General features: G+C 46.8%; 1 protein-coding gene across 3 annotated transcripts in view; it reads left to right on the top strand.

Annotated features, from left to right (window-relative positions):
- Positions 1-3,899: 3,899 nt before the first annotated feature.
- Positions 3,900-26,186, top strand: part of bicdl2 (BICD family like cargo adaptor 2) — a 33,019-nt gene continuing 10,732 nt past the window's right edge. Inside the window, exon 1 of one of the 3 annotated variants that reach the window (XM_031892598.1) lies at positions 3,900-4,011. The gene's annotated coding sequence lies outside the window, so the exon portion shown is untranslated. 3 annotated transcript variants of the gene reach the window in all.

Raw genomic sequence — 26,186 nt, 5'->3', positions numbered from 1 at the left:
TTCGTTGCGTTTTAGAATTATAGGAGAAAATAATAGAAACAGCAGATAAAATAGGTTTAAATGGAGCAACCGTGGCAGCGTGGATAGGGTGGACTTGTCTGCTTTTCTGAATGGAAAGAATATTCATGCAGTTGGATGTAGCAGGTTAAAGGGGTTGTTTCCCTTTAGGGAGTAGGGGTATCTATTGCTGTAGTACCCTCTGTTGATCACTAGGGGGAGTCTCTCTATTGCACTTCAGTTCAATTTTAGGTTCCTCATTTTTTTTGGTTTTCCTTACTACTTTAAAGGGGCGGTTCACCTTTTAGTACATTATAGAATGGCCAGTTCTAAGCAACTTTTAAATTGGTCTTCATTATTTATTTTTTAACGTTTTAGAATGATTTGCCTTTTTCTACCGTTTAAATAGGGGTCGCCGACCCCGGCAGCAACTACAACTGCTCCGTAAGGCTACAAATATATTGGTATCGTTACTTTTCTTTCTGTTTAGGTCCTCGGCCATAAATATATCAGTCTTGCATTCAAACCACTCCCTGGTCACTAAGGTAATTTAGACCCTAGCAACCACTGAAATTCCAAACTGGAAAGTTGCTGAATGAAAAGTGAAAAAAAACCTACAAATAATAAGAAATGAAGACCAATCTCATGTTGTGAGTGCTATCCTGAGACAATTTGCAGTTGGTCTTAATTTTTTTGAACTATTTAGATTTTTGTTCAGCAGTTCTCCAGTTTGGAATTTCAGCAGCTATCTGGTTGCTAGGATTTAGCCTAGCAACCAGGCATTGGTTTCGAAGACAGGGATATGAGTGGAGGAGGGTCTAAATAGAAAGATAAAAAGGTAGTTATTTTAGTATGTTATAGAATGGCCATACTTAGCAACTTTTCAATTGGTCATTATTTATATTGTATTGTTTGTGATTTTGTTTTTTCTTATTGCTCTGCCTCTTTGCAGCTTTCAAATGGGGGTCACTGACCCCGGCAGCCACAATACTATTGCTCGATGAGGCTACAGTTTTATTGTTATTGTTACTTTATATTACTTATCTTTCTATTCAACCCCTCTCCTATTCATATATCAGTCTTTTATTCAAACCACTGCCTGGTTACTAGGGCAATTTAGACCCTAGCAACCAGATAGTTTCTGAAATTCCAAACTGGAGAGCTGCTGCATAGGTTTTAATGATTCAGGCGTTCCACGTGCAAACTATGAAATGTAATTGGGCCGAGTCATTTAGTGTATGTATGTGCAGTAGGAGTGAGCCGGCCCGCATTGGGAATCAAAACAGGCAGGTTTCTGTTAAAACTGCCAACTCGGAATGTGATCGGGAGTTTAGATTGTAATCTCCACTGGGATTGGTGGGAATGATGTATAATTTCTGTGATGAGTTGAAATGGAATATATCGCATAAAGGGGGGGGGGGGTATATGAAGTACAAGGTGCTAAGTTTGCCCAGGAGCAGTAACCCAAGCAATTAGCAACCAATTAGGTAGCATTTACTTACCATGTGCTTATAAGTTAAAATCTAATTGGTTGCTGTGGGTTACTGCTACTGGGCAAACTCATATTCATATATATATATATATAATATACTGTGTATGTATGTGTATATATATATATATATATATATATATATATATATATATATATATATATATATATATATATATATATACACACATACATATAATTATGTTATATACATTTTCAGCTAGTTACAAGAATCTGCAGTTCCTTAGGAGATGTTTCATAGAGAACATAGTACAGATGCCAATAAGAGAATGGGTTTATGGATTATCGGATGCAGTGTCTATATCCCAGCATTCCCCCCCCCCATGGGATAGCAATTGGGCAGCGCCAAAAATTGATTGGTACTGCAGATAGCACGCTGAAGAGGCTTTATGGTCATGGAAGAGTTTGCTGCCACGTATTGCTTTGTGTTAATTACTATTTAAAGGGGAACAAAACCCTAAAAACAAACATGGGTATAAATGGCGTGTTTTATTTACAGAACTCATTGGACAAGCGTAGAGGTTCGGCAGCCTATAAAAGTGAGGCCTTTAAAATTGTGCCCAGGAGCTCCCCATCTTGCATTCTGGAGTGTCAGTGGCACTGCACATGCTCAGTGTGCTCTGGGTGGCTGTTGTAAATTACTGGCAATCTGTGGGTCCAAATGCCAGGGGGGCTGTAAGATGCCACAGACAGTCATTATTTATTGGGCTGGGGGGGGCTGTTTGGGCCTCTGGGTACTGGGAATGCCAGGGGTCTATTTTGACTTTCAGCCCAGACCTGTAACCAACTGTCATAAAAGCTACAGGGCTAATTATTACAATCCGATGCAGACTACACTGTTTTCTGAGCTGTGAATCTGGATATATCACTAATCATCCTTGTGTTGTTACATTCATATTGTATATATACTGTATATTGTTACTACCCTACTCTGTTAAGGTTTAGTTCTCCTTTAAAAAGGCGATAAGGCGGAGTAATATACTACTAAGTGGTGGGGGGCTCTGTTTTACCCTTTGATAGGGTAATGTGACTGGTTTCTACATTAGGACTGAATGTAATGCAGTGCCCTAGTCTAAAGGGGCAGAGAAGGGTAATTTACTGTCATCTGCACCCCCGATGGGGCTACCCCACCCGTATCTGACCTATAATTGGCCAGGTCCCAATCAGGCAGGTTTGATCTCTGTAATTCATATTAGCCCAGTATCACCCACATGTCGGGAGAAGATCCACTCGTTTGGCAGCCTCGCCCAACAAGCAAATCTTAACGTGTGCGGCCAACGCAAGACTCAATATTATTGCCTGAAAATGTTGAGTGCTAATTATTTACTGCCCCCTGGGGGTATAATGTCATTGAAAGAATACTGTCATGTTAATAGAGCTTCTCCAGCAGAATCCTGCATTGTAATCAGTTTTACCCATGGGGCTAGCCATATTCTTCATTTCCCAGGGTGCCACAGCCATGTGACCTGTGCTCTGATAAACTTCAGTCACACTTTACAGCTGCGCTGCAAGTTGGAGTGATATCCCCCCCCCCCTCACCAATGGGAAGGGAGCAAGATAGCAGCTCCCAGTAGGTATCAGAATAGCACTCAATAGTAAGAAATCCAAGTCCGGCTTGGGACTCCTCCAGTTCCATGGGAGTAGGAGAAACAATAGGTTAGCTGAAAGCAGTTCTAATGTGTAGCGCTGGCTCCTTCTGAAAGCTCAGACTCAGGCACACTTTACTGCTGTGCTGCAAGTTGCAGTGATATCCCCCCCCCCCCCAGCAGCCGATCAGCAGAACAATGGGAAGGGAGCAAGATAGCAGCTCCCAGTAGGTATCAGAATAGCACTCAATAGTAAGAAATCCAAGTCCGGCTTGGGACTCCTTCAGTTACATGGAAGTAGGAGAAACAGGAGTGAATTATTTGCTATGTAAAGGGCAAACAAAACCATAGTATTTAAACATTTGTGATTGTTGCTCTTATGCTGAGCTTATACTGTACTAGACTGTAGGTTACCATACAAAAAAAATATAAAATACTGTATTCAAGTGATCTGCTGATTGCCTAATAAGTGCATCAGAAAGGTCATGGATGATAAGGTGCAGTAGGTGGTGCAGAATTCTTATCTGGAATGTGTCATTGTGATATAAGATTGACTTCCATGGCACCCCTGGGGGTGAGGAGGCCGAGGGGCGCAGGTGTAAGGCAGTCGTGCAGGTGTAAGGCAGTCGTGCAGTTGTGGCCCCGCAGGGCAGAGAGAGAGATGCATCTGCCTGCATAGCTGAGGAGACAAGTGGGAATAGGCGTCCCATCTCCTGCTACGTACAGGGTAACCCAGAGGCCTCCTCCCTAGCAGCCACACCTGGGAGCTGTGTACGTTACCTAGGGGAGGAGGAGGCAGATTGGAGGGAGGTGGGGAGAGGGCAGGAGAGAGTCAGAAGTGCAGTGAGAGAGAAAGAGACAGAGAGAGCAGCCTGGAGCACCTGAGACTCAGCCAAGGCTGGAGATTGCACTGAGCAGGTGAGAGACGGCAAAGTTCAAACTATGAGAGGTACAGTAACCAGTGCTGGGCCGATTATCTGGGCTCCCCTGGGACAGGTACTTTATTGAACTTTTCTCTGGTGTGACTGTATATGTTACACAGTGAGGGGTAGCTGTATATGCCTATGTTACACAGTGAGGGGTAGCTGTATATGCCTATGTTACACAGTGAGGGGTAGCTGTATATGCCTATGTTACACAGTGAGGGGTAGCTGTATATGCCTATGTTACACAGTGAGGGGTAGCTGTATATGCCTATGTTACACAGTGAGGGGTAGCTGTATATGCCTATGTTACACAGTGAGGGGTAGCTGTATATGCCTATGTTACACAATGAGGGGTAGCTGTATATGCCTATGTTACACAGTGAGGGGTAGCTGTATATGCCTATGTTACACAGTGAGGGGTAGCTGTATATGCCTATGTTACACAGTGAGGGGTAACTGTATATGCCTATGTTACACAGTGAGGGGGAGCTGTATATGCCTATGTTACACAGTGAGGGGTAGCTGTATATGCCTATGTTACACAATGAGGGGTAGCTGTATATGCCTATGTTACACAGTGAGGGGTAACTGTATATGCCTATGTTACACAGTGAGGGGGAGCTGTATATGCCTATGTTACACAGTGAGGGGTAGCTGTATATGCCTATGTTACACAGTGAGGGGTAGCTGTATATGCCTATGTTACACAGTGAGGGGTAACTGTATATGCCTATGTTACACAGTGAGGGGGAGCTGTATATGCCTATGTTACACAGTGAGGGGTAGCTGTATATGCCTATGTTACACAGTGAGGGGTAGCTGTATATGCCTATGTTACACAATGAGGGGTAGCTGTATATGCCTATGTTACACAGTGAGGGGTAGCTGTATATGCCCATGTTACACCGTGAGGGGTAGCTGTATATGCCTATGTTACACCGTGAGGGGTAGCTGTATATGCCTATGTTACACAGTGAGGGGTAACTGTATATGGCTATGTTACACAGTGAGGGGTAGCTGTATATGCCTATGTTACACAGTGAGGGGTAGCTGTATATGCCTATGTTACACAGTGAGGGGTAACTGTATATGCCTATGTTACACAGTGAGGGGTAACTGTATATGCCCATGTTACACAGTGAGGGGTAGCTGTATATGCCTATGTTACACAGTGAGGGGTAGCTGTATATGCCTATGTTACACAGTGAGGGGTAGCTGTATATGCCTATATTACACAGTGAGGGGTAGCTGTATATGCCTATGTTACACAGTGAGGGGTAGCTGTCTATGGCTGGGTTACACAGTGAGGGGTAGCTGTATATGGCTGGGTTACACAGTGAGGGGTAGCTGTATATGCCTATGTTACACAGTGAGGGGTAGCTGTATATGGCTGGGTTACACAGTGAGGGGTAACTGTATATGCCTATGTTACACAGTGAGGGGTAGCTGTATATGGCTGGGTTACACAGTGAGGGGTACTGTATATGCCTATGTTACACAGTGAGGGGTAACTGTATATGGCTGGGTTACACAGTGAGGGGTAACTGTATATGCCTATGTTACACAGTGAGGGGTAGCTGTATATGCCTATATTACACAGTGAGGGGTAGCTGTATATGCCTATGTTACACAGTGAGGGGTAGCTGTCTATGGCTGGGTTACACAGTGAGGGGTAGCTGTATATGCCTATGTTACACAGTGAGGGGTAGCTGTATATGCCTATGTTACACAGTGAGGGGTAACTGTATATGCCTATGTTACACAGTGAGGGGTAGCTGTATATGGCTGGGTTACACAGTGAGGGGTAACTGTATATGCCTATGTTACACAGTGAGGGGTAACTGTATATGGCTGGGTTACACAGTGAGGGGTAGCTGTGTATGACTGGGTTGTACATTTTTAGCAGTGTATGGCTGGGTTATATATTAAGAGCTGTATATGGTTGGATTATACATTGAGAGCTGTATATTGCTGGTTTATACACTGAGAACTGTATATGGCTGGATGATACACTGAGAGCTCTATATGGCTGGATGATACACTGAGAGCTGTATATGGACATATGATACACTGAGAGCTGTATATGGCTGGATGATACACTGAGAGCTCTATTTGGCTGGATGATACACTGAGAGCTGTATATGGACATATGATACACTGAGAGCTGTATATGGCTGGATGATACACTGAGAGCTCTATTTGGCTGGATGATACACTGAGAGCTGTATATGGACGGATGATACACTGAGAGCTCTATATGGCTGGATGATACACTGAGAGCTGTATATGGCCGGATGATACACTGAGAGCTGTATATGGCCGGATGATACACTGAGAGCTCTATATGGCCGGATGATACACTGAGAGCTCTATATGGCCGGATGATACACTGAGAGCTCTATATGGCCGGATGATACACTGAGAGCTGTATATGGCCGGATGATACACTGAGAGCTGTATATGGCCGGATGATACACTGAGAGCTGTATAGGGCCGGATGATACACTGAGAGCTGTATAGGGCCGGATGATACACTGAGAGCTGTATAGGGCCGGATGATACACTGAGAGCTGTATAGGGCCGGATGATACACTGAGAGCTGTATAGGGCCGGATTATACACTGAGAGCTGTATAGGGCCGGATGATACACTGAGAGCTGTATAGGGCCGGATGATACACTGAGAGCTGTATAGGGCCGGATGATACACTGAGAGCTGTATATGGCCGGATGATACACTGAGAGCTGTATAGGGCCGGATGATACACTGAGAGCTGTATAGGGCCGGATGATACACTGAGAGCTGTGTATGGCCGGATGATACACTGAGAGCTGTATAGGGCTGGGTTATACACTGAGAGCTCTATATGGCCGGATGATACACTGAGAGCTGTGTATGGCCGGATGATACACTGAGAGCTGTATAGGGCTGGGTTATACACTGAGAGCTGTATATGGAGGGTTACACAGTAGAAGCAGTATGTGCTTGTGTGACACATATACATATTGCTGGAAGGTGACAGCTGCGTGTGGCACAGTGACAGGTGTGGGTGACAGTCGGTATCAGCAGTGAAACATACAGGCTGCGCTGGTCTGACCTGTCTCGCTCTCCCTGCTCATTCCTATAGATCTCTTCCCCTCACACCCATTCTGTGCCTCACACTCTTCCCTCTCTCTCTCTCTCTAACCTTCTCTCTCTCTCTCTCTCCTGCCCTCAGTCTCCCCACTTTCCACTGCAGAAGAGTGCAAACCCTCGTCAGGCCACATTTACCGCTCTACTATTTGAAAGCAAACATCTGATAGGCCGCTGTTGCCTGCTAGATCAGGTGCTGTTTAGTTTCCCCCACAGGCTGGTATTTGTGCAGCAGATACACGGGCTGGAATTTGTGCTACAGATACACGGGCTGGCATTTGTGCTACAGATACACGGGCTGGCATTTGTGCTACAGATACACGGGCTGGCATTTGTGCTACAGATACACGGGCTGGCATTTGTGCTACAGATACACGGGCTGGCATTTGTGCTGCTGATACACAGGCTGGCATTTGTGCAGCAGATGCACGGGCTGGCATTTGTGCTACAGATACACGGGCTGGCATTTGTGCTACAGATACACGGGCTGGCATTTGTGCTACAGATACACGGGCTGGCATTTGTGCTACAGATACACGGGCTGGCATTTGTGCTGCTGATACACAGGCTGGCATTTGTGCTGCTGATACACAGGCTGGCATTTGTGCTGCTGATACACAGGCTGGCATTTGTGCTACAGATACACGGGCTGGCATTTGTGCTACAGATACACGGGCTGGCATTTGTGCTACAGATACACGGGCTGGCATTCGTGCTGCTGATACACGGGCTGGCATTTGTGCTGCTGATACACGGGCTGGCATTTGTGCTGCTGATACACAGGCTGGCATTTGTGCTGCTGATACACAGGCTGGCATTTGTTCTGCAGATACACAGGCTGGCATTCGTGCTGCTGATACACAGGCTGGCATTCGTGCTGCTGATACACAGGCTGGCATTCGTGCTGCTGATACACAGGCTGGCATTTGTGCTGCTGATACACGGGCTGGCATTCGTGCTGCTGATACACAGGCTGGCATTCGTGCTGCTGATACACAGGCTGGCATTCGTGCTGCTGATACACGGGCTGGCATTTGTGCTGCTGATACACAGGCTGGCATTCGTGCTGCTGATACACAGGCTGGCATTTCTGCTGCAGATACACAGGCTGGCATTTGTGCTGCAGATTCACAGGCTGGCATTTGTGCTACTGATACACACAAGGATACGGTGCCCAAACTGGCATTTCCCACGCTACTAAAGGTGGCATTGGGGGTTGTAGTGGTGCAAACAAGGTCACGTTAGTGATTATACTGCAGTAGGTGTGAGCAGGGGGAAGGTGTTTGTACGGACAGATAAGCAGTAGTGTTCCAGCCCATTAGTGCCCCCGGCCAATGACGTGGACCAACCCTGATAGCACAGACATGTGTAAATGGCACCTCGTTCCCAGGTGTTGCTTAGAGTGGCGTTTGGCTACTTTGTCCCAATGACCTTCCTCGTTAGGGCTGCTGGCACACTTTGTCATTCCCAGGCTTCTGTATTTTGTCCCGGCCAAAAAGCGCCACTTCCTGCTTCCTACAGCTCTGGTGACTGCAAAGAAAAACAAAATGGCCTCCGCCGCAGTACTAATATTGGGGCATTTGCTTGTCCGTGTGGGTTATATTTACTAAGGAAAGCAACAGGCAAGTCCTCCTTTAGCAGTCACACCAGGAGGTCTCAAAGTTGAATGTGGCCCTCTAAAGGGCCCCTAGCCGGCCCCCATGGGTGCCGCAGACCTCTCTATGTGCCATCATCGTTTTCACATAAGAGCACTTTGTATTTGGCCCCTTAAAATGAAAAGCTGATCATTGCTTTGGAGGACGGCGATGTTGGGTCTAGTAACCCATAGCAACAAAGGAAACCTTTTCTAAAGAGATTAGGGTTAAACAGACCAGCAAAGGCAAAACAATGCACAAACCCGATTGGGCTTCTAATAATAGCACCTATCGGGCGTCAGCAGCCTGTTAGAGATAGGCCTATTCCTAGCAGCTTTGCAACTGGTCTCCATTGTTTATATCAGTAGCCTTGGGGTTGCTAGGGTCGCTGACCACCCGTGGCAACCAGAAAAAAAATGTTGAATTTTTCAACTATTCATATAATGACAAAAATCTCCTTACACGATGAGCCCCCGGGGGCCGCCGGTACCGCCGCAGGATCCAGATGAGACGCGGCGGAGAATTCCACAGGCAGGCAGAAGCATGAGGGAGATGTTTGTAGATAAAGGCCGGAGGAATCTATAATGGGAAGCGACGTCACAAGAGAGACAAACGCTTCTTTCTCTTCAGAGCCGGGATTTCACGGCCCTCTGCCTTCAGCCCTTTCATCGTACAATAAAGGACTATTTTTGCCCCGATGGGCAGGCTTACAGAGTCGTCTGCATCCGGATCTTTCCTCCCTGATACTGATTTATGTAATACATGTACAGAAATAGTCTATTAGTTACTGCTTTAAAGATACAAACCCTGGTGTTAATGGACTACAGCTCCCAGCATGCTTATAGCCCCGATAATAAGGAACCATGAAATAAACCCAATAGGGCTGTTCTGCCCCCAATAAGGGGTAATTATATCTTAGTTGGGATCAAGTACAGGTACTGTTTTATTATTACAGAGAAAAGGGAATTATTTAACCATGAAATAAACCCAATAGGGCTGTTCTGCCCCCAATAAGGGGTAATTATATCTTAGTTGGGATCAAGTACAGGTACTGTTTTATTATTACAGAGAAAAGGGAATCATTTAACCATGAAATAAACCCAATAGGGCTGTTCTGCCCCAATAAGGGGTAATTATATCTTAGTTGGGATCAAGTACAGGTACTGTTTTATTATTACAGAGAAAAAGGAATCATTTAACCATGAAATAAACCCAATAGGGCTGTTCTGCCCCCAATAAGGGGTAATTATATCTTAGTTGGGATCAAGTACAGGTACTGTTTTATTATTACAGAGAAAAGGGAATCATTTAACCATTAAATAAACCCAATAGGGCTGTTCTGCCCCCAATAAGGGGTAATTATATCTTAGTTGGGATCAAGTACAGGTACTGTTTTATTATTACAGAGAAAAGGGAATCATTTTTAAAAATTAGAATTATTTGCTTATAATGGGGTCTATGGTCCGTAATTTGGGACTTTCTGGGTAACGGGATTCCGGATAAGGGATCCCATACCTGTATTCGGAGACATTTTGCAATTGGTATTCATTTTTTTTTGCTTTTTTAGTTATCTAGCTTTTTGTTCGGCAGCTCTCCTGTTTGGAATTTTAGCAGCTATCTGGTTGCTATGGTCTTTTTTTTTTTACCTTAGCAACCAGGCAGTAAATTTAATGAGAGACAGGAATATGAATAGGAGAGGGACTGAGTAGGTAAGAAACATAAAGTAACAATAATTAGGAAATCTTAAGATCACAGAGCAATAGTTTTTTTTGGTTGCCGGGGGTCAGTGACCCCCATTTGAAAGCTGTAGAAGTGGAAGGGAAATAATTAAAAAACGATAACAAATAAGCGATGAAGACCAATTGCAAAGTTGCTAGGCATGGGACATTCTATAACATATTGAAAGCTAATTTAAAGGTCAACCAAACCCTTTACAGTGTGCTGGTATATGCAGTCCAGCAGTAACTGGGCGGCCGATATTTGGCCAGTACGACAGTGGGAGGCACATTCAGGCGCATCTTGTTAGGCCAGAAAATCCAAGTATTTCCACTTTGCACAATACCCAGGCGTGGCTGTCTCTTGCTCTCTCTCCCAGTGATGACATAGGGGAATTTAAGCAGAACACCTCTCTCGGCTGTGCAACATCCAGCACCTCTCCTAGCAGCCTATTAAATCTGTTTATCTGCAGGTTATACCCTAATCCTAGCAACTTTTCAATTGGTCTTCATTTTTTATAGCTCGTTAATCATTTGCCGTCTTCTGACTCTTTCCAGCTTTCAAATGGGGGTCACTTATTCATTTTTATTACCGTATTTTTCGCCGTATAAGACACACTTTTTCTTCCCCAAAACTGGGGGGGAAAAGTTTGTGCGTCTTATACGGCGAATGCTCCTTCCTCTCTGTGCCGCGGCTCTCTGCCGCATACTCGCTTTTATAAGGTTGCGCCCGTGCGTACTGACGTCACACCCACAGGGCGCAACCTTATAAAAGCACAGAAGCCGCTGGGAGCCGCGGCACAGAGAGGAAGACATCACGGGAGCCGGAGGCCGCTGGGGGGAAATGGAAGGTGCTTGGGGGCCCTGGGGGAAGCTGAAGAACGCTGGAGGTGCCGTGGGGGAGCTGAAGGATACTTGGGGGGGGCTGGGGGAAGCTGGAGGATGCTTGGAGGCCCTGGGGGACGCTGAAAGATACTTGGGGGGGCCCTGGGGGAAGCTGAAGGATACTTGGGGAGGCCCTGGGGGAAGCTGAAGGATACTTGGGGGGGCCCTGGGGGAAGCTGAAGGATACTTGGGGGGGGGGCTGGGGGGAGCTGAAGGATACTTGGGGGGGCCCTGGGGGACGCTGAAGGATACTTGGGGGGGCCCTGGGGGAAGCTGAAGGATACTTGGGGGGGCCCTGGGGGATGCTGAAGTATACTTGGGGGGGCCCTGGGGGAAGCTGAAGGATACTTGGGGGGGCCCTGGGGGAAGCTGAAGGATACTTGGGGGGGCCCTGGGGGAAGCTGAAGGATACTTGGGGGGGGCCCTGGGGGAAGCTGAAGGATACTTGGGGGGGCCCTGGGGGAAGCTGAAGGATACTTGGGGGGGCCCTGGGGGAAGCTGAAGGATACTTGGGGGGGCCCTGGGGGAAGCTGAAGGATACTTGGGGGGGCCCTGGGGGAAGCTGAAGGATAATTGGGGGTGCCCTGGGGGACGCTGAAGGATACTTGGGGGGGCCCTGGGGGAAGCTGAAGGATACTTGGGGGGGGCCCTGGGGGAAGCTGAAGGATACTTGGGGGGGCCTGGGGGAAGCTGAAGGATACTTGGGGGGCCCTGGGGGAAGCCTAAGGATACTTGGGGGGGCCCTGGGGGAAGCCTAAGGATACTTGGGGGGGCCCTGGGGGAAGCTGAAGGATACTTGGGGGGGCCCTGGGGGAAGCCTAAGGATACTTGGGGGGGCCTGGGGGAAGCTGAAGGATACTTGGGGGGGCCCTGGGGGAAGCCTAAGGATACTTGGGGGGGCCCTGGGGGAAGCTGAAGGATACTTGGGGGGGCCCTGGGGGAAGCCTAAGGATACTTGGGGGGGCCTGGGGGAAGCTGAAGGATACTTGGGGGGGCCCTGGGGGAAGCCTAAGGATACTTGGGGGGGCCCTGGGGGAAGCCTAAGGATACTTGGGGGGGCCCTGGGGGAAGCTGAAGGATACTTGGGGGGGCCCTGGGGGAAGCTGAAGGATACTTGGGGGGGCCCTGGGGGAAGCTGAAGTATACTTGGGGGGGTTGGGGAAGCTGAAGGATACTTGGGGGGGGCCTGGGGGAAGCTGAAGGATGCTTGGGGGGGGCCCTGGGGGAAGCTGAAGGATACTTGGGGGGGGGCTGGGGGAAGCTGAAGGATACTTGGGGGGGCTGGGGGAAGCTGAAGGATACTTGGGGGGGGCTGGGGGAAGCTGAAGGATACTTGGGGGGGCCTGGGGGAAGCTGAAGGATACTTGGGGGGGCCCTGGGGGAAGCTGAAGGATACTTGGGGAGGCCCTGGGGGAAGCTGAAGGATACTTGGGGGGGGGCCCTGGGGGAAGCTGAAGGATGCTTGGGGGGGGGCCCTGGGGGAAGCTGAAGGATGCTTGGGGGGGGGCCCTGGGGGAAGCTGAAGGATGCTTGGGGGGGGGCCCTGGGGGAAGCTGAAGGATGCTTGGGGGGGGGGGCCTGGGGGAAGCCTCATTATGTGCGAGCCCAGAGACAATAACTTTATACAGTTGATATAAAATATTTTACTACAGTATTTGCTTCAGAATCTTTTTTTTCTAGATTTTCCTCCTTTAAAATTGGGTGCGTCTTATATTCCGGAGCGTCTTATAGGGCGAAAAATACGGTACTTACCTACCTAGGCAGGCCCTCTGCCATTCCTATTGCCATCTCTGCTTCCAATTACAGCCTGGTTGCTGGGGTAAATCTGACCCTAGCAACCAAATAGCGTCACAAATACCAAACCGGAGAGCTGCTAAACAAAAGCCTAAACAACTGAAAAACCATAACAAATAAAGACCAGTTGCCAATTGTCTCAGAATAGCAACGTCTACATCATACTAAAAGTTAATTTAATGGTGAACTACCCCTTTAAAAAAAAAAAAGGGGGGGGCACTTATTTGAAACCGTTTCCCCCACACATTTTAAACATAACTGATACGATAAATGCATTGTCGTTATTTGTTTTATGTTTTATTTACTAGGGAAAGTCATGATTCTACATACCACTATCAGCTGGCTGTAGCACTATTATATATGCATAGAAGCTAGCCAATCACAAGCGTATCTGTCTGCTTTCTATAAAAGTGCAGCCCTGCTCTGCTTTAAGCTTGTACCTTACTACTGTAATCTGCTGTATGGGGGTCCACAAGCAAACTGTGTTGTTACCCCCTCCCCCCAGTGTAGTGAGGCCAAGTGAATAACTTTCCTCTCCCCGTGTCTAACTGAATCCGGTTGCAAATCGGAATTGCGGCTGCTGGACGGCTCCCAGTTTCTATCCAGAGCCACAGTAAAGACTTCCTGCCACAAATTTTTTTTGGCTCAATATCCAAAGGATGCGTTTTGAAGTAATATTGGGCCGTCATGGGTGGAGTTTATTTATACCTGTTTATAATTAGAGTCATTTATTAATTGGATTCGCCGAAACACAATCGTACAAAACACGACTTGCAGGGAAGGGCAGAGCACAGTGGCGTGTAGTTGGGTAAACCAGACATAATTGCATCGGGCACAACACCCTTGCTACCAAAATGAAGATGGAATGCTGAAGGGGGTGGGGGGGGTGGAATTTTGAGCAGTTAGTGGTATTTAGTTGTCCCTTTAGTTGTCTCCACCCAATATGCATAAATTCAAAAATATGCAGATTTTTCATGATTTTAATGTAATAATATGGTTTGGAACAGTTCCCTAAGCCCCGCCCCCTGTTCCCCTGCTGATCTGGCTACTTTGAGACTCAAATAAAATGTAACAGTAGTCGCCTGTCCTCAGCTTGCATCCTCCCAATCCCACAATTCCCTGCATGCGTGATGTCAATAAGGAACATCACAGTGCAATGCATTGTGGGTTATGTACAGGGTCGGACTGGGCCGGGAAAAAAACGCAGTGGGCCCCGCTGGCCTAGACCCAACCCCGGCTGACGGTGTTCCTCCCCTGATGTGTTAAACTTACGCGCACTCAGGGGAGGATGGTCGGGGGACCCTGTGGGGGTGGTTAGGGAGGCACAGTGGGGGCCCCTGAGGGGGGGTTAGGGAGGCACAGTGGGGGCCCCTGAGGGGGGGTTAGGGAGGCACAGTGGGGGCCCCTGCGGGGGGGTTAGGGAGGCACAGTGGGGGCCCCTGCGGGAGGGGTTAGGAAGGCACAGTGGGGCCCCTGCAGGGGGGTTAGGGAGGCACAGTGGGGGCCCCTGCAGGGGGGGTTAGGGAGGCACAGTGGGGGGTCCCTGAGGGGGGGTTAGGGAGGCACAGTGGGGGTTCCCTGAGGGGGGGTTAGGGAGACACAGTGGGGGCCCCTGCAGTGGGGGTTAGGGAGGCATAGTGGGGGGTCCCTGAGGGGGGGTTAGGGAGGCACAGTGGGGGCCCCTGCAGTGGGGGGTTAGGGAGGCACAGTGGGGCCCCTGCGGGGAGGTTAGGGAGGCATAGTGGGGGCCCCTGCGGGGGGGTTAGAAAGGCACAGTGGGGGCCCCTGCGGGAGGGGTTAGGAAGGCACAGTAGGGGCCCCTGTGGGGGGGTTAGGGAGGCACAGTGGGGGCCCCTGCGGCAGGGGTTAGGAAGGCACAGTGCGGGGGCTAGGGAGGCACAGTGGGGGCCCCTGCAGGGGGGGTTAGGGAGGCACAGTGGGGGTCCCTGCGGGGTGGTTAGGGAGGCACAGTGGGGGCCCCTGCGGTGGGGTTAGGGAGGCACAGTGGGGGCCCCTGCGGTGGGGTTAGGGAGGCACAGTGGGGGCCCCTGCGGGGGTTAGGGGGGGTGCAGATGGGGCCCCTAGAGGGTGTGGGAGATGCGGCCAGTGAGGGTGATGGGGTTATGTAGTTCCTGCATGCTGTCTGTAAGCTGTGGGGAAGTTGTTACAATTTGTAACATCAATGTTTTAGTCCCTCCTCCCCTGCCAGGATTTCAAACGATGCAGAAAGAGAAGAACTGCTTTGCAGCTGAATTTCAGCATATAAAATGGTATTTATTTCTACTTTTCGAAGGAAGAGATTACAGTGATAATTATAGTAAGGTTTTTTTGTATTGTGTGGGGCTTTTTAACGGAGTTCCCCTTTAATGTGACTATTTGCATGAAGCCCTGGCACCCACAATCCATCAGGGTAGGGTTACTAATAGCCGAATTGGCAGAGGCCAATGCTAATGCTATAGTAGTAGGAGCGGGATGAGGAGAACAGTGTTTCTGCCACCCTATGTACATTCTTTGTAAATCTCTGTGTGGATCAGGTTTAACCCAAGGGGACGGGGGCTGTGGGGCTGCCTTTGCCGTGCAAGGAATTATGGGTAAAGCCACCGGGAGAAGAATGTCAAACCCTACAGGTGAATGATCTAAAAAGGAAAGAGAAAAAATAAATCTCCCTTGGGCAGAATTTACTAAAGTATTTGGATTCCTTACGTGATGAAAGGAGAATAATAGCGGCACGTCCCTGTAACCCGCACTGTTTGACTTGAACTCACACACACTAAGCTCACATTCAGCCCTGTGTTTTATACACGCGTGCCGCCGACGGGACAACTCAGCACCATGTATGGAACACGGGTAACAGGGATGCACAGGAGTCAAATCCATTGAGGTAGGATGGGGTCTTCCGACTGTGGCTTGTCACCCTGAATTTAACTGGGTCATTAGGTAGGTCAGCAAGTGCCTTGTCTTAAGCCCTTCACTCTTTTTCTGCTTGCTTACATGGCCTAATGCAGTCTAGCGGGTCTTATTTTCTGCTTGCCTACATGGCCCAATGCAGTCTAGCGAGCCTCATTTTCTGCTTGCCTACATGACCCAATGCAGTCTAGCGAGCCTCATTTTCTGCTTGCCTACATGACCCAATGCAGTCTAGCGAGCCTCATTTTCTGCTTGCCTACATGACCCAATGCAGTCTAGCGAGCCTCATTTTCTGCTTGCCTGCATGGCCTAATGCAGTCTAGCTGGCCTCATTTTCTGCTTGCTTACATGGCCTAATGCAGTGTAGCTGGGCCTCATTTTCTGCTTGCCTACATGGCCTAATGCAGTGTAGCCGGGCCTCATTTTCTGCTTGCCTACATGGCCTAATGCAGTGTAGCCAGGCCTCATTTTCTGCTTGCCTACATGGCCTAATGCAGTGTAGCCGGGCCTCATTTTCTGCTTGCCTACATGGCCTAATGCAGTGTAGCCGGGCCTCATTTTCTGCTTGCCTACATGGCCCAATGCAGTGTAGCTGGGTCTCATTTTCTGCTTGCCTACATGGCCCAATGCAGTGTAGCCGGGCCTCATTTTCTGCTTGTCTACATGGCCTATTGCAGTGTAGCTGGGCCTCAATTTCTGATTGCCTACATGGCCCAATGCAGTGTAGCTGGGCCTTATTTTCTGCTTATTTACATGGCTGTATAGACTGCAGTTTAAATAGCACTTATTGCTTGCTTACTTGACCTTATAAACAAGAGATATGCCTCATTTTCTGCTTGATTACACTGCCTTGTAGACTGGTGGTTAGTTTCATTTTCTGCTTGATTTTATGGCATTATAGGCTAGTCTAATTTACTTTTTCTGCTTGCTTACATACCTTATGTAGTGAAGACTAATATTATTTTCTGCTTGTTTATATGCCCTTATAGGCTAGAGGGTTAGTGCCATTTTCTGCTTGCTCACATGCCTTATGTATTGGAGAGTAGTGTTATTTTCCCATTAGTCATGGGAAAGATCGTAATTGTAGCATGTATGGTTTAATCTAATTTTCTGATTGCTAATATGGCTTTATAGAGTGGAGATTCATCATATTGTCTGCTTGATTTCATGAACTTATAGGCTAGTCTCAATTTTTGCATGCTTATACGGCCTTGAACACTGTAGGTTTATCTCTTTTTTGCTTGCTTACATGACCTAATGGACTGGACATAAATTTTATTTTCTGCGTGCTGCCATTGCCTAATACAGGAGTCTAGTGTCATTTTTTGCTTGCTTATATGGAGGTTAGTCTCATTAAAACTGCAGGCACCTATCCCCAGTTTCCCCACTGTAGATGTTGGCTAATAGAGCATGCTCTCTGATTGGGCCCACTAGCCCACATCTCCAGTGGGGGAAACAATTTCCCTTTGATAGGTGCTCTTTCATTTCTGCTTTCTCAGAGGGGCCAAATTATTTTCTGCTTGCTTATATGGCAGTATGCATTGGAGACTGGCTTTTTTTCCTGCTTGCTTATATGGAAGTATATACTGGAGATTGGCTTTATTTTCTGCTTGCTTATATGGCAGTACGTACTGTAGATTGGCTTTATTTTCTGCTTGCTTATATAGCAGTATGAACTGGAGACTGGCCTTATTTTCTTCTTGCTTATATGGCAGTATGTTCTGGAGATTGGCTTTATTTTCTGCTGGCTTATAAAGCACTATGCACTGGAGACTGGCTTTATTTTCTGCTTGCTTATATGGCAGTATATACTGGAGATGGCTTTATTTTCCGCTTGCTTATATAGCAGTATGCACTGGAGACTGGCCTTATTTTCTGCTTGCTTATGTGGCAGTATGTACTGGAGACTGGCCTTATTTTCTGCTTGCTTATGTGGCAGTATGTACTGGAGGTTGCCTTTATTTTCTGCTTGCTTATATGGCAGTATGTACTGGAGACTGGCTTTATTTTCTGCTTGCTTATATGGCAGTATGTACTGGAGACTGGCTTTATTTTCTGCTTGCTTATATGGCAGTATGTACTGGAGACTGGCTTTATTTTCTGCTTGCTTATATGGCAGTATGTACTGGAGACTGGCTTTATTTTCTGCTTGCTTATATGGCAGTATGTACTGGAGACTGGCTTTATTTTCTGCTTGCTTATATGGCAGTATGTACTGGAGACTGGCTTTATTTTCTGCTTGCTTATATAGCAGTATGCACTGGAGACTGGCCTTATTTTCTGCTTGCTTATGTGGCAGTATGTACTGGAGGTTGCCTTTATTTTCTGCTTGCTTATATGGCAGTATGCACTGGAGATTGGCTTTATTTTCTGCTTGCATACGTATCAGTCGGCTGTGATATGACCATACTAGTGTTATGTATAAGCAAGCGGTACAGATGTGAGTAACAGTAACAGGAGATTGCTCAGCCATCATGATATATCCATTATATTCCTATAAATCTGTGCCGTATGGAATCATACATGACTATTGCCTAATGTTAGCCGGGGAATCCAAAGGCCGCACTGGGAGAAATGCCTTATGCAACAGGTCAGATGAGATGATATTCTATAACTGCTTTTAATAGTGGGAAATAACCATGTGATGACGAGGAGATTAAAGGGCAACTCCACCCAAACACAATTGGAGCTTTTTGAAAAGTAAGCATCATTTCAAGCAACTTTGCAATTAAAAAAATATGCAGCCTTTTCTGCATTCCTGCCTTTAGCCTGCTCCCTACAAATCCCACAATCCCCTGCACATGTGATGTCAGTAAGGAAAGGAATGTCCCAGAGCAATGCATTGTGGGTTATGTAGTTCCTGCATGCTGTCTGTAAGCTGTGGAGCAGTTGTTACAATTCGTAACATCAGTGTTTTAGTCCCTCCTCCCCTGCCAGAAAGAGAAGAACTGTTGTGCAGCTGGATTTCAGCATATAAAATGGGATTTATTTATACTTTTTGAAGGAACAGATTACAGTGATAGGTCTATTAGGGGTTTCTGTGTTGTGTGGGGTACAGGGGGTGTAAAGGGTTGATTCCACCTATCAGTTAACGTATAGTATGTTATAGAATGGCCAATTCTAGGCAACTTCTTCGGTCTTCATTATTTATTTTTTTATAGTTTTGAAATTATTTGCCTTCGTCTTTGCAAATGGGGGTCGCTGACCCCGGCAGCCAAACAACAATTTCTCTGTAAGGCTACAATAGTATTGTTATTGTTACTTTTCTCTTTGTTTAGGCCCTCTCCTATAAATATATCAGTCTCTCATTCAAACCAATGCCTGGTCGCTAAGGTCATTTGGACCCTAGCAACCAGATAACTTGACATTTCAACCTAAAGAGTTACTGAACAAAAAAGGTGAAATAATAACAAAACTACAAATAATAAAAAATGAAGACCAACTGCAAATTGTCTCGGAATATTACTCTCTACATCATACTAAAAGTTAACTCAAAGGTGAACAACCCCTAGGGGCACATTTACTAATCCACAAACGTCCGAAAAGCGTATGAATGCGTTTTTTTTCGTAATGATCGGTATTTTGCGACTTTTCCGAGCGCTCAATACGAAAAAGTCGCGACAATTCGCGAAAGTCGTAATGCCTATGAAAAAGTCACGACAATTCACGAAAGTCATAATGGCTATTAAAAAGTCGCAACAATTCGCGCAAGTCGGAACGACTACAAAAAAGTCGCAAAATGTTAGTTTTCCAATCCGAATTTTTCCCATTCGGATTCGTGGATTAGTAAATCAGCCCCTTAGTGTATTAGTATATTTTTGAATGTCCTATTCTTTTCAGTTGGTCTTTATTTTTTCTTTTCTGCCTCTTTCTGACAGTTTGAATTGCTGTCTGATTGCTGGGCTGGGGGGCTCTGACTGTGGCAGAAAACTATTGCTTGATGGGGCTACAACATTATTGTTATTGTAAAGGTGGCCATACACGGACCGATTTTTTACTTACAAACGACCGATTCCCGAACAATCCGATGCTATCGTTAAGTTATCGTATAGTTGGTGGTGTACGAACGATCGTCGGCCCACTAAACGAGCCGACATTATCGTCCCCAAAATCGATCGGCCAGGTTTAAAAATTTTGGTCGTTTAACGATAAAATCTGCCAGTTGGTGTGAGTGTCAGACATTTGTCTTTCAACGATTGTTCTCTGCGCATGTCACGATTGCCAGCAGCGGAAGTCAACGACATTCAATCGTACGTAGATGTACGATCGTACGTATTTTACGATAATGATGCGACGAAATCTTTCCCGAATTATCGTTGCCCGTGGATGGCATATCGTATGGGAACTCGATCGCCATACGATCGTTTGTCGATATAATCGTTCATCGCACAACGAGCGAAATCGCCTCGTGTATGGCCACCTTTACTCTTTATTACTTATCTTTCTATTCTGCCCCTCTCCTATTCACCTTCCAGTCTCTCACACAAATCACTGCCTGGTTGCTAGGGTAAAGTGAACCCCAGCAACCAGCAACCAATTAAAAAAAGACACAAAAATTAAAAAAATGAAGACCAACTGTAAATTGCTTCAGTATATGACTGTCTGCATCATACTGAAAGTTGATTGCAAGGTGATCTAGGCTATGTAGGGTTTCCCTGACCTGGGACCCTTGTATGTAAGTTTAGGCTATGGGAGTCGGTGTGGGGCTGGGAAGGTTATATAGAAGCAACGTGGGTATTAAGGAGTCACCAATGGGAATATAAAGACACCAAGCTCCATGTTTTTATGCTTTTATACAGGTCATGACTTCCAAGTGGCTTCTCATTTCCTCCTACGGAAGAGGCCACGCATCGTTCTTTAATGAAATGTCCCTAAGGCCCCGAGTGTAGGATTCAGTAGGGTTTTGCTCTATACAAACCATATGTTATGGCCGACAGAGTACAAAGGAGGGAATTTAGATGGAGATGCTGGCATTAGTTCCATTAGAGCAGAGGAAATGAACAGTCTGTATAAATATATACAGGTATGGGATCCCTTATCTGGAAACCTGTTATCCAGAAAGTTCTGAATTACGAAAAGGCCATCTCCCATAGACTCCATTATAAGCAAATAATTCTAATTTTTCCTATTGGGTTTATTTAATGGTTAAATGATTCCCTTTTCTCTGTAATAATAAAACAGTACCTGTACTTGATCCCAACTAAGAGATAATTACCCCTTATTGGGGGCAGAACAGCCCTATTGGGTTTATTTCATGGTTAAATGATTCCCTTTTCTCTGTAATAATAAAACAGTACCTGTACTTGATCCCAACTAAGATATAATTACCCCTTATTGGGGCAGAACAGCCCTATTGGGTTTATTTAATGGTTAAATGATTCCCTTTTCTCTGTAATAATAAAACAGTACCTGTACTTGATCCCAACTAAGATATAATTACCCCTTATTGGGGGCAGAACAGCCCTATTGGGTTTATTTAATGGTTAAATGATTCCCTTTTCTCTGTAATAATAAAACAGTACCTGTACTTGATCCCAACTAAGATATAATTGCCCCTTATTGGGGCAGAACAGCCCTATTGGGTTTATTTAATGGTTAAATGATTCCCTTTTCTCTGTAATAATAAAACAGTACCTGTACTTGATCCCAACTAAGATATAATTACCCCTTATTGGGGCAGAACAGCCCTATTGGGTTTATTTCATGGTTAAATGATTCCCTTTTCTCTGTAATAATAAAACAGTACCTGTACTTGATCCCAACTAAGATATAATTACCCCTTACTGGGGCAGAACAGCCCTATTGGGTTTAGTCAATATTTAAAGACTTTTTAAAGACTTAAGTTATGGAGATCCAAATTATGGAAAGATCCCTTATCTGGAATACTCTGGGTCCCGAGCATTCTGGATAACAGGTCCCATACCTGTACTTTATGCAAGGGGAACTCTCTTCCCCCAATAGAGGACACAAGGAAATCCCTTGAAAAATCAAGGTTTCCTCTTTAGGTGCAAACAAATCATTAAGGTAGAGGAGACTGCCTCATACAGATATAAATAAACAAAAGGAATTCTGGGAATGAATTCCTAACAAGCTCCAAGAACCTCCCATTTCCATGGGTTTACCCTATAGGCTAAAGCTCACCCACTGGGTTTAAAGCAGAAGCCGGGATAATAGCTGATCAGATTCCCAACTACAGACCGGTTTCGCTTTCCTTGAGGCTCATCAGTGTAATGGAATTAATTCCCAGAATTCCTTTTGTTCTCTTTAGTTTTTTTTTTTACTGTAAAAATAATACATTTGATAAATTCCCATGACATTTAAACCCTATAACACCCCGGCACAATAGAGAGCTCTAACAAAGAGTCTCATACTTTTCAACACGTTGGCTGCTATTAATACCATGTGTCTCGGTGAGGGGCGGGGCTTAGGAGAAAGCATCAGGCCTGGAAGCTGATTGGCTGGAGAGAAGGACTTGACTGACGTGTGTCTTTCCACTTTTAGCTTCTATGTTCCTGTCATGGGACACGAGTGACATCAGAGCTGTGTTTTGTCACTTGTTCTGGGTGTTTCTTGTATTATGAGACGCTACGACGGCCTGATTCATCCTTTGGACTCCGGAGCCGGAGCTATGAATAGCCGGAGTTATGGATTTGCATTTTATGTCTTTGCTCATACAATCGGCCTATCGCCTTTCCTCCAGGAACTGTGCGGCTGCACATTGATAAGTTACACTGTAGTGAACTTATATTTAAAGGGATACCAACAAAACTCCTGATGAAGAACACGTCTGTAATGCTTTTAAAAACATCTCCTCAATTTTTAACATCTTGCACCCTCCCAAACCCTTTATACCCAGACAGGGCCAACATCAGGGGGGGTACAGGGGGGACAGTTGTCCTGGGCCCGGACGATTGTCGCATCAAAGGGGCACCGGCCGTGATACAGTTTTTTAGCTCAGGCCCCCTTTAAAGAATATGGGCCCTGTCCTGGCCAGCGGGTAATTCGGTTGGTTGTGCCCTGTGCTTACACGTTATGCACAGGGTGCAACCTTATAAAAGTGTGCAGATGCAGCGGGGCGCCATAGGACACAGCCGGGGGACGGAGGGGGAGCCACAGAAAGCAGGAGGTCGCTGGGGGGGGAGCTGGAGGATGCTGGGGGGAGCAGGAGGAAGCTGGAGGTCCCTGGGGGGGAAGGCGGAGGATGCTGGGGGGAGCGGAAGGAAGCTGGAGGATGCTGGGGGGAGTGGGAGGAAGCTGGAGGTTGCTGGGGGGGGGGCTGGAGGATGCTGGGAGCTGGAGGTTGCTGGGGGGAGCTGGAGGATGCTGGGGGGAGCGGGAGGAAGCTGGAAGTTGCTGGGGGGCTGGAGGATGCTGGGGGGAGCAGTAGAAAGCAGCGGGGAGCAGGCCATAGTATGAGGACACTGGGAGGGGACCAACAATGTTTTAGGGGGCCCTGGGCTGGCTAGCAATGTTTTAGGGGGTCCCTGCCCTGGCACCAATGCAAAACTTAACCCCTGGCTACCAATGTCTGCGTGTTCTTTGTACTGATGGGAGGGGTCACTGAGGGAGGTGCCATTGGGGGGCAGGGCGTGCCCAGAAAATTTTGTTGTGAGGAGCCCCGTGATTTTGTTAGACTTGTGAAATAAGTAAGAACATGATTAGTCTTTAAAGTGATACTGACCCCTTCCTGTAATATCCTACCCCCAACCCTTATCTATCCCTATTGCTCCGCCCATGAATACAGTGCTACCCTGAGCTGGGGGAGCCAATTAGGCATCTCTCGTCCCCTTACCTGCCCCAAAGACCTGGGCCTTCTCTACAGATAATCCAAGGTAGCGCTGACTATAGCAGTAACTGTATATAACGTGCCGCCAATGGGTTTTCAGCGCATATTACAAGTTATGACCTACATTAAACATAATCCCAGCTATAAATAGAGGCCCACTGGTTTACACTGGTTGTTTATCTGTAGGAGATGAGAGAGTGGGAATGTGTTTTAGTCATTCAAAAAGGAACAGTAAATAAACTGAAACCAAGACAAAATGCATTAGTCACCAACACAGAATGTCCCAGGGATATAAACAGGGAAATATACCATTTCAGCCAAGGCAGGCGATTAGATATCCTATCACAGCCTCCCTATATGTTGGTTGCACCATATTATCCCAGTTTGCATTGGATGGAAGCCAACATTTTGTTCTTTCTGGCCGACGTTGATGGGAGCTTACGGGGATATTATTAATCTGGTTTTCAGAGGGATTGAGGGCTGATGGGAGCTCTGTACTAGGCTGGCAGTTGATAAAGAAGTTGCTACAATAGGTATCCCCATTATGGGGGTTAACGGAAGGTTTACTTAAGGTCTAGTAACCCATAGCAACCAAGCTGTTTGCATTCAAGTTTAAAGGAAAACTACACCCCCAGAATGAATACTTAACCAACAGATTGTTTATATCATATTAAGTGACCTATTAAAGAATCTCCCCAAACTGGAATATATATATCAGTAAATATTGCCCTTTTACATCTTTTCCCTGGAGCCGCCATTTTGTGATGGGCTGTGATCACCTGACGGGAAGTGATGCAGCTCTAACTGTAACAGGAAATAGTGTGGGAGCAAAATACAGAACTCTGTCCATTCATTGGCTGATGGGGCCTAGCATGTATGTATGCCTTGGCTTGTTTGTGTGCACTGTTCCCAGGGGGTGGCCCTTCATTCTTAAAATGGCAGTTTTCTATTTAGGATTACCCAATGGCACATACTGCTAAAAAATACATTTATGTGATAATGGTTTGTTTGGATGAAGCAGGGTGTTACCTATGAGCTGTTTGTGCAATATATTGTTATAGAGACCTACATTGCTTGGGGGTATAGATTTCCTTTAAGCTACCTGCTGATTGGTTCCTAGAATCAATGGAAACATTTCATGCATTATCCCATTGTTTACCTACCTGACCAAAGGTAAACATTCCTCGACTTGTAACGTTTCTTATGCAATATATCTAATATAGATCAGGAGAATATGCTAGGAACAGTCCCACCTAGAGATAAAGCCCGGGGATAAACTAAAAAGCACGGACCATGGGTGGTTACATCAGACAAGCTGACAGGCACCTGTAAATCTTTTGTCCCACGTGGTTGTGGAATGTTTTACATAACTATGTATAAATGTCACAGCATGCCCTCCTATGAGGGAGCGCCTCTACGCTTTATAGTTCCTTTCTATACTCAATTAACGACTGTTATATGTTTATACAGCACTGCCTTGTTCACATGGTAAGAGTGCTCTAGGGAGTGGTATTGCCCAAACTACGGTTTATCAACAGCAGAAGGTCCATAGGCTATACAGTCCTCCTTTATAGAAATATTGGGCCCCATTTAGTCTATCTTGACTGTGGCCCCTCCAGAGGGCAAACTGGGGCAGTCCCTTGTTCACGTGGTAAGAGAGCTCTAGAGCAAGGATCCTCAAACTACGGCCCTCGGGCCGGATCCGGCCCCCTAGGGTAATTTACCCGGCCCCCGCTGTGTCCTCACCCCTGGCAGTCGAGAGAGAGGACTCAACGGGGAGTGGGAGAGCTGGGAGAGGGAGAACGGACGGAGCTGGCAGAGAGAGGAATCAGCGGGGATTGGGAGGGGGGAGCTGGGAGAGGGAGGACTCAGCGGGGAGTGGGAGCTGGAAGAGGGAGGACGGATGGAGCGGGAGCGGATGGGGGTTCTAGAAGAGAGCAAACCCAACAGAGAGTGGGGAGCTGGGAGAGGGAGGGAGGATGGATGGAGGGGGAGTTGGAAGGAAGTGGGAGGGGGGAGAGGGAGGATGGACGGTGTGGGGGGAGCTGGAAGAGAGAGGATGCAGCTCAGCGGGGGGTGGGGAATTATAGTCCGGCACCCCAACAGTCTGAGGAACCATGAACTGGCCCCTTGCTTGAAAAGTTCGAAGACCCCTGCTCTAGAGAGTGGTATTGCCCAAACTAAGGCTTTCAGTTATAGTTTATCAATAGCGGAAGGTCCACAGGTTTTACAGGCCTCCTTTATATAAATATTGGGCCCCATTTAGTCTATTTTGACTGGGCCCCCTCCAGACCTTAAGGTGGCCCTGCTAGAT

This window comes from Xenopus tropicalis, chromosome 9 (assembly GCF_000004195.4).
Source record: "Xenopus tropicalis strain Nigerian chromosome 9, UCB_Xtro_10.0, whole genome shotgun sequence".
NCBI classification, from domain to species: Eukaryota; Metazoa; Chordata; class Amphibia; order Anura; family Pipidae; genus Xenopus; species Xenopus tropicalis.
The sequence above is the reverse complement of the archived record's forward strand: the minus strand, read 5'-3'. Positions and strand labels throughout refer to the sequence as shown.